Source organism: Petromyzon marinus, chromosome 49, assembly GCF_048934315.1.
Source record: "Petromyzon marinus isolate PM22_M1 ecotype Great Lakes invasive population chromosome 49, UKy_Petmar_22M1.pri1.0, whole genome shotgun sequence".
Taxonomy (NCBI): domain Eukaryota; kingdom Metazoa; phylum Chordata; class Hyperoartia; order Petromyzontiformes; family Petromyzontidae; genus Petromyzon; species Petromyzon marinus.
Window position 1 is genome coordinate 3,804,746 of NC_133715.1, and position 15,618 is coordinate 3,820,363.

Sequence of the window (15,618 nt, forward strand, 5' to 3'; positions counted from 1 at the left end):
CGTAAAGTTGTGTGTGGTGGTGGGGGGAATGGCTCTTCTCGTCGTGCATAAACAACGCTTTTATTCATGTATTCACGCTCGCGTCAAAAAAAATTACGCAAATCAGCGTAAAGACCGTGAAGCATGCGGACGTAATGCCATAGGTAAAAACCAAATTGATGAGCCATTTATATTTTGGGCCATAGAATGGAAAGATCCATGACATCCAGTTTGTCATCCTGCGCAACGTTTGTGTCGATGTAACCCAAATGTATAGGTGTCCTCCCCAACGCATGTCGCGCCTAACGAGTCGAGCGACGTCTTGACGTGTCGAGGAGTAGAGTGAAGGTGGCGGGTGAAGGTGAAGAGCTTAGATATAGGGGCGCACAGAACTTCATTAATTAAATGTAGGGGGCATAGAGGTACATTATAACAATCGATTTATTACACCCCCCCCGCCCCCCATCATACCATAGCCTCACAGACCCTATGACAACCAGTGCGTGCTTGCTTGTCGCCTATCCAAGCGCTATCCAGGCTCACGCCTGCTTAGCTCCAGATATCTGATGGGATCGGGTGCGCAATTACAGGCCGTCTGGTGCACATGCCCCTTGCTGCGAACACCCAGCGCTCGCGTTTAGATTTTGGTTCAAACACACGATGTCAGTCATTCACGTTTACTGACATTTATTTCGGTGGTGCCCGATGACAAGAGGAGCACAGTGCAGTTCTTCAGGAACTGTTGTGTTGTTGTTTTTTTTGTACCTGCGTAATGCACGAAGGCTGAGTGCTGTGTGTTACGTTAGAAACTCTCCTAATTGACTGCTTGTTGTGCTTCACTCGCACCTTGGCTACGTACGGTGCGAAAGAAGTTCAACGTACATACATTTGCGTGAACGCATGATGTTTTCACCGCAGCGGGCTTACAGCTACGAGAGACATCAGTTTAATTGATTACTTCAATATAAAAAAAAACCTAAACAAATGTCCTTAATTAAATTGGCTTATGCAAATACTCATCGAGGCCTTTTCCAAATGCCACATGCATACTGAGTTTGGCAACGACGGATGGAACACTTTTCCATTATTTCCCTCCGCACGTGGAGGCCCCTTTACCAACCCGCCCTGACCGGCGTGGTGAAGTATGGTGAAATGACCCCCAGTGATCGACATGACGTGGGGGGGCCTTCCCAAGCTGCCGTGTAGATTTTGTGGGGAGAGATTTTCGTTGTTGTTCCATCGCTACACCACGAGGCATGGCGCTGTGAATTCCTCCCCCACGCACACGAATTATCAATTGGTCGATAACACCTTTGTGTACAGAGGACGGCAGAGCTTGGAATGGGAATTTGGTGCCGGCTGACCGCGTGGCTGCTGCTGGTGCCTTTCCTCTTCAGTCGTCCTCTCTCTTCGTTATCCACCAGTGGATAGACCATGGCTGTACGTATTCATGTTGAGCATTGCGATCCTAGGATGGAATGCGCATTCATAAATTTTAATTATTTTGAACTTATTTCGCAGCGTACGTAGCCAACCGTGCTAATCGCGGAGGTTCGGGGGTGGGGGGATGAGACAACTAACAGACAAAACGCAGTTCTAAAAAAATGAGTCTTCAATGTAGATGTTTTAATAACGCATAAGCCCCCGGTGGCTTCCTAACATCGGAAGGAAGCGCGTTCCAGACGATGGTGATCCATTTAGAAGGGGGCCTTGCGATTTAACAAATTTCACTTCAAGTTTATTATTTTGGTATAGCCCCTGTGAGCCATTCGGCTCTTGAATCGGGTGCAACCGCAACAAACAAAAAACAAAAACACGAACAAGAAAAACATCTTAAAGTGACTTTGTGTGACTGTGCAAAACAGAAAATCCATGGAAAAAACCAGCAAAATATTCCTGAAAAAAAGCACCGTGCACCACCAACGCTGTGCGAACGGTGGGCTAGGCGGCGCGCGTGGTGGTTCGCAAACACCGGCGACGGGTCACGTGGCTTTGTGTCCGCTAGTCTGAAGACTTCATAGTTTGAAGACGTAATTTTGAAGATGTTTGTAAGACGTAATTTTGAAGACATCGGTTTGAAGACATCATTTTGTAACGCGGCGTTCGCCGTTTCCCCCCACTCAGAGCTTAAATATGAGCTCAGTGTTAATTCCATTAGCAGCGTTGCATATTGGAAACTTTCACGAAGCTGAAATTAAACCGATTTGTTACCGTGCCTGGACGGGTAATGCACCACAAGTGGGTTAGTCGGTTTGTTTGTGGTTTTACATTCTCGTGACCCCTGCGAATGTTGCGAGCCATTACCTGCTGAGCTGAATAATTCAGTGCTGTTCCGTGTCCGAGAGCTCGCTTCTCTTTGCTGAATTATTTTAAGCCGCAGAACGCTCGGCCGAAATAGAGCGGTCGGATGTTTACACTCGCGAACAATAACACATTCTCCTGCGGAGGGTGCTGGTAGGAACGTTGGGTTGCTCGGTCAATGGCCAGGGTCAACGGCGGCACCACCACGTGGTGTATTCCGCTTTGACCGGGCAGGGCCCACTGAGCTGTATACGATTCCGAAGTGACCTTGCCTCGAATGATGGCTCAACGAATTGGCGGCTTATAATGTAGAGATTGAGAGCGGCCACGTACTCCAAACGCATGTTGTGGATTCTCCACGTGGAGGGAAAAATGTCGTGAAGATGGCCGCACGTGGTTGGTGGCCACCCAGTCACTCGTGTGTGCCGTGGCCGCCTTCACCACCCAGCCCCTCCCCTCCCCACCCAGCCCCTCCCTCCCCACCCAACCCCTCCCTCCCAACCCAGCCCCTCCCTCCCCACCCAGCCCCTCCCTCCCCACCCAGCCCCTCCCATCCCCACCCAGCCCCTCCCTCCCCACCCAGTCCCTCCCCACCCTCCCCTCTCCACCCAGCCCCTCCCATCCCCACCCAGCCCCTCCCCCCCCACCCAGCCCCTCCCCACCCTCTCCTCCCCACCCAGCCCCACCCCTCCCATTTTTGGATGCACGACGGACGGACGGACACAATAATCCCCTGTGGGCTGGTGTAACCAGGAGGTTCCTACCAGTATTATAATTCATCATTTAGTTTTGTTTGCGTTGGAGACCTGAGCTTTTTTGTTGTTAAGATCTGCCGATGCTGCGTGTAATCTCCAGCGAAACGTCGTACACGATTGTCAACATTGTTGTTTGCGTTTCAACATTCCTCGTTCTGCGCTTTTGCAGCAAATCAAATTTACTTTTTGTTTTTGCCCACGACGTGACAACTTGATTTGATTGGCTCTGTCGCCGGATGGTGGAAGGGTGACAGGCGCAGCATTTACTTAACACGTCCACCATTTTTAGCGAAATAAACTTCTCATGAATCACTCGCCAGACGATTTATTATAATTACAATGAGACTTTTATCATCGTCAGCAGCAGCATCATCATGATCCATTGGCTGATCGCCCGAAGGGCTCAACTGCACATTTCATAATTTGTTTCAACATTCCGCTGTCTCGTGCCCATGTGCTCAAGTTGTGCCACATCTTCCTGGCACCAATCTTTTTATTATGACACGCTTTTGTTTAACTCACTGTCTGTTGTCGTCGTTGTATCCTCAAATCTTGTAACTCAATTTTAACCCACTTCCCAATGTGGTATCGACTGCCAACTTGGTATACTTATGTCATACTCATGACAATACCATATTCTATCATAAAAAGAGAAATTAAAAATATATATTTTTAAACATAATTTTGTATACGTTATGTTTCGGCTTGGGTCTAGTTGTCCACGCTCAACTGACGTTGGCTGTAATTGCCCACGGCCCCCCTTACGTTGTGGCAAGCTTCGGGGCCACTTCCTGGAATCGTGGAGTTCTGCTATTACTCATACGGTACATTTCATTAAAGCGTGTTTAACAAAAAAGTTTTTTTTTTTAATATTACTTATTTTGTAGTCGTCCTCAAGCCATTCTCTGTTGAGTAGTCTTCTCTTTCCCGTTCCTTCCTTTTTTCCCGAACAACAACATCGCTTTAAATTTTCCTATCGTTTTCCATCCCACATACGTGTCCAAACAGTGCCAAATTTCCTTCCCATCACTTGCCTGCATCAGAGCTTCACAGCCATTTTTCAATCCACTGCTGGATAAAGGCCTGCGCCGTGCCCAGGTAGTTTGCCACACGCGATCGTGCTGCTCAGTGCGGGTTCATGAAGGGAGACGTCTGGAACCAAATCAGACCTCACTCGCCACTGATGTCAGCCGTGGCCGGAATACGAACCCATGTTAATGAGTTCATCATTCACTGGCTCGTAGTGCAAATAGTTCACGGTCTTTACTGTAGGTTGTAACATGCTATTGTGAAATGCCACCTTTGGCATCAATTCACTTATCTAGATTTAAAACTCAATTCCTTAGAACTGCTTTTTTGTGTTTAGTTCGTGTTGTCCTTTCCCCCCGCAACTCCGATTAGCACGGTTGGCAACGTACGGTGCGAAAGAAGTTCCACATGCGTACATAACGAATCTACACCCATGATGCCCAGTCGCGAATCTCTATTAAGACGTCGACCTGAGCCACAAACTCACCGAAAGCATTCCCAACCAGGGGTTGTCAACAAAAATGCCATTTGCTGATGTCAGCCGAGGCCGCGAAATGAATTCAGGTCACCGGGTTCGTGGGACGGGATCCCCTTTGCCATCCCCCTGGCAAGCCGTTACGGGATCGCTGCTGCACCTACTCACACGGTCTTGGCGCATGTGCAAGCGTTTCGTGAGCAACAACATTGATTTTAATGAAGAAGAAAAAATATTTATTTGAGAGTCATGTTGGATTCACATTCAGAGTTAATTGTGGTCAGATGGTGAAGGCCGCGTTGAGCTAGGCAGCTCTGTGTAACGAGGACGACCACAGCACAGCACAGGCGACAGTGGTAGCAGTTACAGGAGATCTCAGATACATAGAGCTGCATAGAGTTCCATAGAGTTCCATCGAGACCCATAGACCACAGCCCAAGACTGTCGCGAGCGACGGAAGTCACTGGAAGATCACAGACACACAGAGCTGGATAGAGTTCCATAGAGTTCCATGGAGTTGCATAGAGAACCAGAGACCACAGCCCAAGACTGTCCGCAGTGGTAGCAGTCATATGAGATCAGACACACAGAGCTGCATAGATCATCCATAGAATTGCACAGGGACCCACAGACCACAGCACAGGACCCGTGAGAGTGGTGGCAGTCATTGAGTTTGATTCCTGGGAACCGTGACTAACATCAGTGGCGAGGGGTATCTGAACCGGCTCAACCCACGGTGACCAGCATAAGTGAAGTAATGTTTCAACGATTTCTCACAGTCGGTTGACAAACGCTGTAAAATTATGAAATGATGCTGCATTGAGTGTACTAACGTTTTGACCAATTGTTGCTGGGATTTTTTTTTAGCATCACATTCATATTTAGATTATTTTGCTGCTATAAATGTACAAATGATAAGCCACTTTGTTGAGCTATCATTTGTGGCCACGCCGCTTTTCATAAATAAGCTAATACATCAGTGGGTTTTGCTTGGTAGGATGAGGATGGTTTAGTTTTATTTTGTGTATGTGTGTGGGTGAATTGTTTACCTTTCATGTACTTTGCACCCCTATCGTGTTTTTGTTACTGTTTATTGTAACGTTCTTACCCCGTGCTCCGACTAGACATCTGTGAAAAAGAGCTTTATAGCTCATCGGATTCCTCCTGCAATTGAAGATAAATATTCCGATTCTGGAAATTAAATAACGAATTAAATAATCCTGAAGCTCATCCGGAAACAAACAACAAAAATGGCCCAGATGGTCAAAAACGAGGATAATATTTGACAACATTGACACCCATTAGAGAGATTTAGAGAGATTTTTTTTTCCGTAGGAAAGTGGCCCCGATTGGCTGTTAGGCTCCGTTTTATGGGCGTCCTGCGACGGTGCAGATACCACAGAGCACAGAGTTGTGTCTCACTGCCACCGGGAACTGCCTCTCAGCCGACGCGTTAATTACCGGCCCTTCTCGTCTCATTTGCGAGATGCTGGATCGGGGGGGTGGGGGGTTTAGGAAGGGGGTGGGGGGGGCGAGTGAAGGTGAAGAGCTGAGCCCTGGGCCCTAGCGGCACGTTTAAAGTGGTACTGCTGGCACCTGCAATTCACACAGAAAGTCGCCAACTACAGTACGTGAGCGGCACCTGGGCCGCTTTAGCTACTGAATGAGCAAATAGATTGATTTTTGTTCTTCAAAAAAGCGCACTATCCGCACTGCGTGAATCGGAAGCTTTCGTATCCAGCCGTATACTCAGAGTGGCTTAATTGTGTGGCGTTAATAACGCAATTCATGCTAAGGTCTTTCTGGCTCCAGTATTGGCTGTTGATGCTGCCTTGGTTTTGCTATTTTCACTCTCTACAACTGAGATTTATTCGGTTAGCTCGCACCACGTGTACAACTGATGCACAGTCTGGCTCACTGATAATGCATCAGAGACAGAGAGTCATGTAGCCCGGGACCTGTGTGCTGTTTGTTGGATGTATGCGTGTTATACACAGCATCCCCCAGCACACGCTGCATTACAATGTTGATTTGTGTTTGTTATGCGACTTGAGTTGGCCGACAATTAGGGCGGGAGAACGAATTTCAGGTTGGAGTTTGTGGGTTCGATCCCGACCCTGATGCCTGCTGCATATTTGGAGTTTGCGTGTCTCTCTCCCCATGGTCGCGTGGATTTGTTTTCTCTCTGGATCCTCCCTTTTTCCCCCTCCACGTAATTTTGCTGCGATACATGTCCACATGATGAGCCACTTGGTCGAGCTATCACTTGCGATGGCCAGGTCGCTCCTGAAGAAGAAGCTAATAGCTCAGTGGCCTTTACCTGGTAAGATAAAGAAACATTGTTTGGTTTTATTTGTACATATTTTGTAAATGATTTGTTGACCTTTCCTATACCTTGCACTCCTATTCTGTTTTTGTATTGTTTGTTGTAACATTCTGACCTGCCCCTTCTGGACATCTGTGAAAAAGAGCTTTATACCACGTCGACATTCTCGAATGTGAATAAATATTCTGATTCTCACCGTACGTAGCCAACCGTGCAAATCGGAGGTGCTTCTTATATCGGCCTGAATTCTGTCGGCAGAATTCGGGCCATCCGAAAATATTAACGTCCGATAAAGATCCGCCCAACTTGTGCAGTAACTCGAGTATTTCGGGGGGGGGGGGGGAAACATGGAAAACGCCTCGTTTCTCACGAACCCGAGATCTCCTCCGACTCCAATTCCGGGAGGAATCGAACCAACTTTTATGAGTGGCCTCAATTTGAACTCGAGGTGGCTGTCCGTCGAACCGAAGCATTATTCTGTATCTCCATTCCATTCCATTTGCTACTTTCAATCGCTGCGTCCGTTCAACTTTTTGTTTTTGTTTAAACGTTTCCAGGAACGGTATAGAAAGTGGCCGCGATGCGTTACATTGCAATGCCAACGGGATGCGCATGCCCGCATGCTGCACTAGAGGAGCCATCTCCTTAATGGACACTTCACGATGGAGTCCTTGATTGCATGCCAGGTGAGAGAACCCGTGGAGATCTCTGCTCGATTTCCCTCCGGTGCTCCCGCTCTTCGCAAGTCTCTCCACATCTTCGGCGTCATCTCCCAGTTCAAATATTTGCTCAAAGGCTTCCTTCTCTCCCCTCCGCTTATGACCGTCTCCCAAACCAACGCCGTCTTTTAGCGGCGATTCCCAACCCCAGTAGACCTGCCGAGCACAGTCAACCCTCAACATTCTTATTTTTTAACGGGCCACCGTGCGCCAATGAGCATAGAAATTTTTTTTAAGTTAAAACTACTCGCGCTGTAAAGTGCTCATTAAAAAGCCATCACAATTAATAATGATTTAAAGCTTTCGTGACTGCATAAATTCATATTCTTTGTGTAAAAAATATTTTTTTTAATTTTTATTATTTTTTATTATTTGATCTATCTACGTGGCTTTTCCGAAAGACCCAAAGAATACAATAAATAATGTGCGTTTCAGTGGCCAATCTGAAATGGGTATGCAATGGACAGTTATGAATATGGTGTTCTGTGAACAAACAATCACAGTATCTGTCGCAGTTTCACGGACAACTTTCCAGGCCGTACAGACCCCGTGTACAGGTGGTTAGCGTACCACAGGTTGGCAATCACTGCTCTGTGCTATTCATTCTGAAGTATACAGGGACTTGGCTCCTTACGAACGAGTTAGGCTCCAGAGGTCTGTTCCTAAGTCGATCTGTTCGTCAGTCCAAATTTACTCCTGTCGATTCCAAACGTGTTGTACGGTATGTACACTAAACACGGGGAATGGCTTTAAAAGTTGTATAATCTCCTGTAGATGTAGATACCACTGGTTTTTCACGGTCTGCAGATGTAGATGCCACTGGTTCTTCACGTTCTGCAGATGTAGATGCCACTGGTTCTTCACGTTCTGCAGATGTAGATGTCACTGGTTCTTCACGTTCTGCAGATGTAGATGCCACTGGTTCTTCACGTTCTGCAGATGTAGATGTCACTGGTTCTTCACGTTCTGCCGATGTAGATGTCTCTGGTTCTTCATGTTCCGCAGATGTAGATGCCACTGGTTCTTCACGTTCTGCAAATGTAGATGCCATTGGTTCTTCACGTTCTGTAGATGCAGATGCCACTGGTTCTTCACGGTCTGCAGATGTAGATGCCACTGGTTCTTCACGGTCTGCAGATGTAGATGCCACTGGTTCTTCACGTTCTGCAGATGTAGATGCCACTGGTTCTTCACGTTCTGCAGATGTAGATGCCACCAGTGCCGCATTAAGCTAGTGCGCTCTTCCTCCTCCTCCTCGCCCTTTCATTCACCCAACTGCAGAGCACAGTCTTGCAATGCTGTTACATTTGAGACAATGTCATAGTGCGCACGACAGCTGGGTTTGTTTTGTCACATCAATCTCCATATATATAAAAGGCAAAGTTGTGAATATGTGTGTCTGTTAAAAATGTTTAGCGTACTTCCCGACATGCAACAAACTTGTGGGTATTTTCCAGACTGTACACCATGCAAAAATTAAAAAATACACTTTTTTTTTTGGGGGGGGGGGGGGGTAGGGAGGAGCTCAATATGCATTTTTTTTGCACGGCAAGTGAGCTGTCACGTCAAATCTGTCACGTGACCCGCGCATGTGGAAGCGTAACGCATTGTAGTGTAGCGGTTAGCGCGCTGCGCTACAAACCCGGCGACCCGAGTTCGATTCCCGCTGACGGCCACCACCGGTGACGATTATTTGAACCAGTCCTGCGCCTCCCCTAGGTCTACTCAGCCTCAAACGAGTAACTGGTACGGTGTGTGAACATCGCCACTGGGGAGACAAAGGCGGCCGGGCGTGGTGAATCCAAGTCCCGGGCGAAGCCGGGTAGTAAAGCTAGTGTTGTATAATTTTCCACCGAGCAATATCATCATCAAATGCTTCGTTGCCGTAGAGCGTCAATAATGTACAATAACTTGCTAAGTTAATACGGTTCAGTGCCCTCCAATGGAGCTGTTCAGCTGTTTCTCGTATCACATCAATGTTGTACCATTTTGTCCTCAGCAATGTCAACACCAAATGCTACGTCGCTGTATAGCGTCAGTAATGTACAATAACTTGCTAAGTTGATACGGTTCAGTTCCCCTCCAATGGAGCTGAACAGCTTGCTGTTCTAAATGCCCCCATATATTTTGGTGGTCTTGTTAACAACGTTGTGTTTTTTCAAGAGCGAGCCATTGACATCCTGAACATATTTTGTGGCCAATTAGCCATCTGCTGTGACGAATGTATTCACCGCTACCAGCATGGTTTATATAAATGGCATCATGCTACTATAGCAAGAACCGTGAATTTATCATCGCGGGAGCTATTGGGTTTCCGCCGTTGAAAAATCAACAAATCCCACTAACTCGTCTGAGTAATTAATACTGTGCAGTGATTAATTATTTGTGAGCTTGCAACAAGTTTTTCTTTGTTGTGCGTTATCGAACTTCCATTGAAATGTGTGGACCCTATATATATTAAACAATATTCAAAGACTGTTCTTTCTTTCTATATATATCGTCATTCAGGATCAAGATGGTCACAATAATAATAGGGTTTTTCCCATTTTTTCTGGCAACAAAACTGAAACCTTTTTACAAAGATTCATGTCTGCATTAACCACAATACCTGCAGTCAAAATGCAAACAAAAAACATACTATGATAATATATGCATTGTCCTTTAAACTGATTGGTCCACACCAAGGGATGGCTTTCTTTTGAGCCTCGACCCAATTCGTGCTCGACCAGATGACGCCAAAAGGCTCGACCAGATGACGCATTTTGGCGTCATCTGGTAGAGGACCAATTTGGTCGAGGCTCAAAAGAAAGCCGTCCCTTGGTGTGGACCAATCAGCTTCAAGGACAATGCATATATTACCATAGTATGTTTTTTGTTTGTTTGCATTTTGACTGCAGGTATTGTGGTTAATGCAGACATGAGTCCTTGTAAAAAGGTTTCAGTTTTGTTGCCAGAAAAAAGGAGAAAAACCCTATTATCATATTTTGGTACTGACAAAGGAGGTCTAATGATGAAGATGATCACAATCACCAATCCGTGGATGCCACCACCGATGATTTCCAACGCTTTGCGAACCTCCGTCAGACCCCGCGTTTAGTGCTCAGTCGGCACGCAAACCCCACCACCACCTGCCCGAGCAATCTCCTCCTCCCACCATCGGGTCCTCTTGATCACCACACTCGTGGTGATCCGCTCCATCATTGCCTGTCTCGGCAATCGGCCTTCACCCATCCCGCGCACTCGCACACACACACACACACGAGTCCCACTCGACACAGCTGCTCCAGCCTGAACTTATCCACAACACCCGCCCGCCACACGTACTCTTCTGGACTTCTACGATACTTTCTCCTGCCTTGCCACGGAATTCGCCGAATGTCAAGCAGGCACCTGGGTTCGAATGCCAACCACTTCTCTTTCGAGCTGCTAAGTGAGTTGGGGTCCAACACAGACATCACTCCTACCTCGAATCCCATTTCCATTACACGCAGACCCATCTCTCTCCTCCTGCTGCTCCTCCACCCACGTGGTTTCCATCGGCTTATCAGAAACCTGGCCCTGCTAAAGCAACCCGCCCCTCTTGCCCCCCTTCACCACAGCCCCCTTGCATGAAGTCGCGTCCCAGATCATCAACAACCTCCTCCCCTCCTTCTGCCGCGACGTCGCGACCCAGCACAGAGGAGCCGCGTGGCTGACGAGCGCCGGCAAGCTCTGCGATCCTGACAGCTCGCGTCTTCCGAACCCCGTGTCCAGCCTCAGTGTCTAAGTCGGGGCTCTTCATTGCGAGGTCCCGTGGGCCACTGGCGGGTCCCTGGTGGCCTTGAGTGTGGCCCCCGATAATACACGAGGAGTGAGAACACCGCCCCCCCCCCCCCCTCTCACTGGCAATCAGTGGAGAACACTGCTCTAAGACCTCCCAGAAACTGCACGGCTCCCTCCAGACCAAAATCCCAGTCAAGAAACCTGCATCATCGGCACACTCCAAGCACCGCACTTTCATCTCACGCCGTTATTGACTGCCGGGTTTGCTGCTGTATGCGTAGGTGATTGCGCAACGGCACTTGCCCCCACGAGTCTGTTAAGGCTAGACGGGCGATCTTTGTCCTACCACCAGTGGACAGCGAGGAAGTGTAGGCCAAGTACCCTGCGGAATGGGCTCTCCCTCTACGACCAGGACTCTCTCTGTTGTGGAGAGAGGTGCTTCTGTGAGAGTGGCATGAGCCTCGTGAAATCGCAGGGCTGCGTCATTTACACCTTTCTATATTACAGCCTGTTCTCCTAGAACGCGGTAGAAGTTGCTGCGCTCCTGAACAGCACCGCGTTATGGAAAACAAACCGTGTTATAATGAATAATATAGAATATCGGGTAAAGCAGAGTCCGCGATAGCACGTGAGATGCGTACGCAGGCTGAACAAAGACTTGAGGCGTGTGGGTAGCATCGAGAAGCATCGAGCAGTATCCCACTGCCTCGCGTGATGATTACTACGCCAAGGCAGCCGTACGACCGCTTATTCCGACTCGCGCGATGTAGTTCTGTTCACTCAATGGCGTTACATCTAATTCGCAATCGCGTTTAAAAAACGAGTTCCCTCATACATCCATCACGTTATAAGCCAATTCACGTGATGAAAACACGCGGTGTTATAGCAGAAATTATTGTATATATAAAAATATATTGATATATTTCACCGTAAGATTCGAATGATTGCAGAAAGCGTTGACAAGAAGAAGAAGAAGATGCTGAAGAAGTAGATGAGGAAGCGGAAGAAGATGATGATGATGATGAAGAGGAAGAACATGATGATGAAGAAGAAGAGGAGGCAGATGATGATGAAGAGGAAGAAGATGATGAAGAAATAGAAGAGAAAGATGATGATGATGATGAAGAAGAAGAAGCGGAAGAAGATCAAACCTGCTTAGGTTCCACAAGATGACGAGGCCATGTGAATTCCAGAGGCCTTCCTATAATATAATGAAGCGGCGTTAATTTAAAATGTGGTTAAATCCCATTATAATTATTTTTAAATTGTACATTAATTGGTTGAAAAAAGGAGCCAAATCTTTAACAAGTTATCTTGCATGCTGTGCTGTACCGCTACGGTAGTGTTACAGCGTATAAATATAATAAAACAATGGCACACATTCGTCAATAATACTTTGTGGCCTTGAAAATAAAAAAGTATATAACAGGTGACGTTTCGAGTAATGACCCTTCATCATAGGACAGAGAGTGGCCACTCTCTACCTATCTGGCCTCTCTCTACGTGCTCTGAAGAAGGTCCATTGCCCAAAACGTCGCCTATAACGCAGAGTGGCCTCGGGTTAATTTTATTTGATCAGATCACTTACGGTAATTTCATTTATGTTAAACGTTCAAATTGACTCGCCATTCACATGCATTCATGGTGCATGAATTCTCTTTTGAAATAAATTTAGGACCTTTTTAAAGAAAAAAACAGATTCCCGGTTGAAGCATTTGAACGTTAATCAATCGTGTTGTGTTGTCTCAATCCCATTCGGGGCTCTTGGTCGAGTTTTGTAAACGAAGAAGACGAAGAAGAGGAAGAAGAAGAAGACGACGAAGAAGAAGAAGAGGAAGAGGAAGAAGAAGAAGAAGAGGAAGAAGAAGAAGAAGAAACCCATTGACAATATCCTCGACGGGATCAAGAACCCGTGCGTGGGAGCGCAGCGCCGTCAATGCGACTCATTCCGCCCTCCACTCCGACTCATCCCACCCCTCCACTCCGACTCATCCCGCCCTCCACTCCGACTCATCTCGCCCTCCACTCCGACTCATCTCGCCCTCCACTCCGACTCATCCCGCCCCTCCACTCCGACTCATTCCGCCCCTCCACTCCGACTCATCCCACCCCTCCACTCCGACTCATTCCGCCCCTCCACTCCGACTCATCCCGCCCCTCCACTCCGACTCATCCCGCCCTCCACTCCGACTCATCTCGCCCTCCACTCCGACTCATCCCGCCCCTCCACTCTGACTCATTCTGCCCTCCACTCCGACTCATCCCGCCCCTCCATTCTGACTCATCCCGCTCCTCCACTCCGACTCATTCCGCCCTCCACTCCGCACTCCCCTTCCACTGCGGTGCACGGGACCATCACCGCTCGCGGTCCCCCAGCGCCTCCCCGGAGTCCGCGACGTTCCCGCGGCCTCCTTCCGTCTCAGCGAGTGGGACGGGTTCCACGTCGTTCTGGTTAGTACATAAATACTGGCTGCGGCGCTGTCGCAGTGGTTAGCATACCGGGCAGCCTGAGTTTGGTACCCGGTCACGACTACCATCAGCGGCAGGTGACCTCTGAACCAATCCTGAGTGACCCACGAACGCCCCCCCCTCCCCCCCCGTTTCACCAACCCGCACTGAGCCAGCATGGTGAAGTATGGTCAAACAACACCCGTGGCTTCCATCCAGCAGCGGACGATATAGGGCAGTACGTTATTTTATTACAATGCACACATGTGTTTTTTTGCGGATGTCCCCTATTGCGTCGCAGGTCCAAAGATACGTATGTCTATGAGTGTATCATGTCTAGACTAGGCGGTCGGAAAAACTGCACCTCATGCGGTGGCTCTTAAAGGACTGCAGTGGGGCTCTTGAAATTCAAATAAAAATGTGCCTTTCTTGTTATTTTGGTTGCCGATCACTGACCATGAACATCAAGTTTACCGTGGGAGTCCAGTTCACCATGGTTGTCCAGTTTACCGTGGGAGTCCAGTTCACTATAGAAGACCAGTTTACCGTGGGAGTCCAGTTCACTATAGAAGTCCAGTTTACCATGGGAGTCCAGTTCATTATAGAAGACCAGTTTACCATGGGAGTCCAGTTCATTATAGAAGTCCAGTTTACCAGGAAGTCCAGTTCACCATGGAAGTCCAGTTTACTATGGGAGTCCAGTTCACTATAGAAGTCCAGTTTACCATGGGAGTCCAGTTCACCATGGAAGTCCAGTTTACCATGGGAGTCCAGTTCACTATAGAAGTCCAGTTTACCTGGAAGTCCAGTTCACCATGGAAGTCCAGTTTACCAGGAAGTCCAGTTCACCATGATATTCCAGTTTACCATGAAAGTCCAGTTTACCATGGGCAGGGTTGGGCAACCTGCGACTCCAAAGCCGCGTGCGGCTCTTCAAGGAGCTGCGTCGTGACCCTTATTTAAGAAGGGACCAGCTGTCTTCGTGTTCACCGCCGTGCATTGGGGCCTCCTCTTGAAATATTGAGGTTTTGTTGTTGTTGTTTTACCGATGTTCTGTTCGCCGAATGCAAATGTGAGCGGGAAGCTCTGCTCTTGTCCACCGCCTGCAGGCAACTGCGCGGGCACTCGTTTCCCCCCCCCCCCCCCCTTCGTCTCAACAATCGCAGGAGCGGACAGGCGTTATTGCGCGCGATAGTCGCTGTTACACGTCGCCACCTCGGTGGTGACCTTTTTGAAATGTTTCGTGAGTTAATAAGAAAAATATATATATACAATTATCCAGCAACAGAAATTGTTTTTTTTCTTTCCCGGAGATAATCTCTCACCGTTGACCGCCGCGTTTCATTTCCGACACGACGATCTTCCCCCCCCCCCGCCCCCACCCCACCCACCAACCCCCAACGATTCGCCGTTTTCCCACACGCACACACACATTTACGTGATTTAATTCGAGCCATCCTCTGGCTCATTGTTTGTAATGGGATTGCCGCAGTCCCCACAGAGTGCTTTGTATCTGTATTAAAATTGCATTTTGTGTTTTTTTTTACTTTATTCGAAGGCTGTGGCTCGATGTGCCTCGTGGCGCACGCCGGGAAGAACCGGGTTCCAACAGGCTGCAACCCGCCGCTCGAGAAAAGCGGCTCCCAATAATTGGAAAGTTCGTGAGTTCAAATCCCGGTCGAGGGTTTGACTCGGCCCACCCCGTCGTTCCTTGTTTGGAGATTGTTGACCAGTAGTTGTGCTACGAATAGGCTCGCCGCCCCTGCCACAGGAATGTGGAATTGCCATCACCGGCTGTGCAGTGTCATAAAGAGATTATGTGAA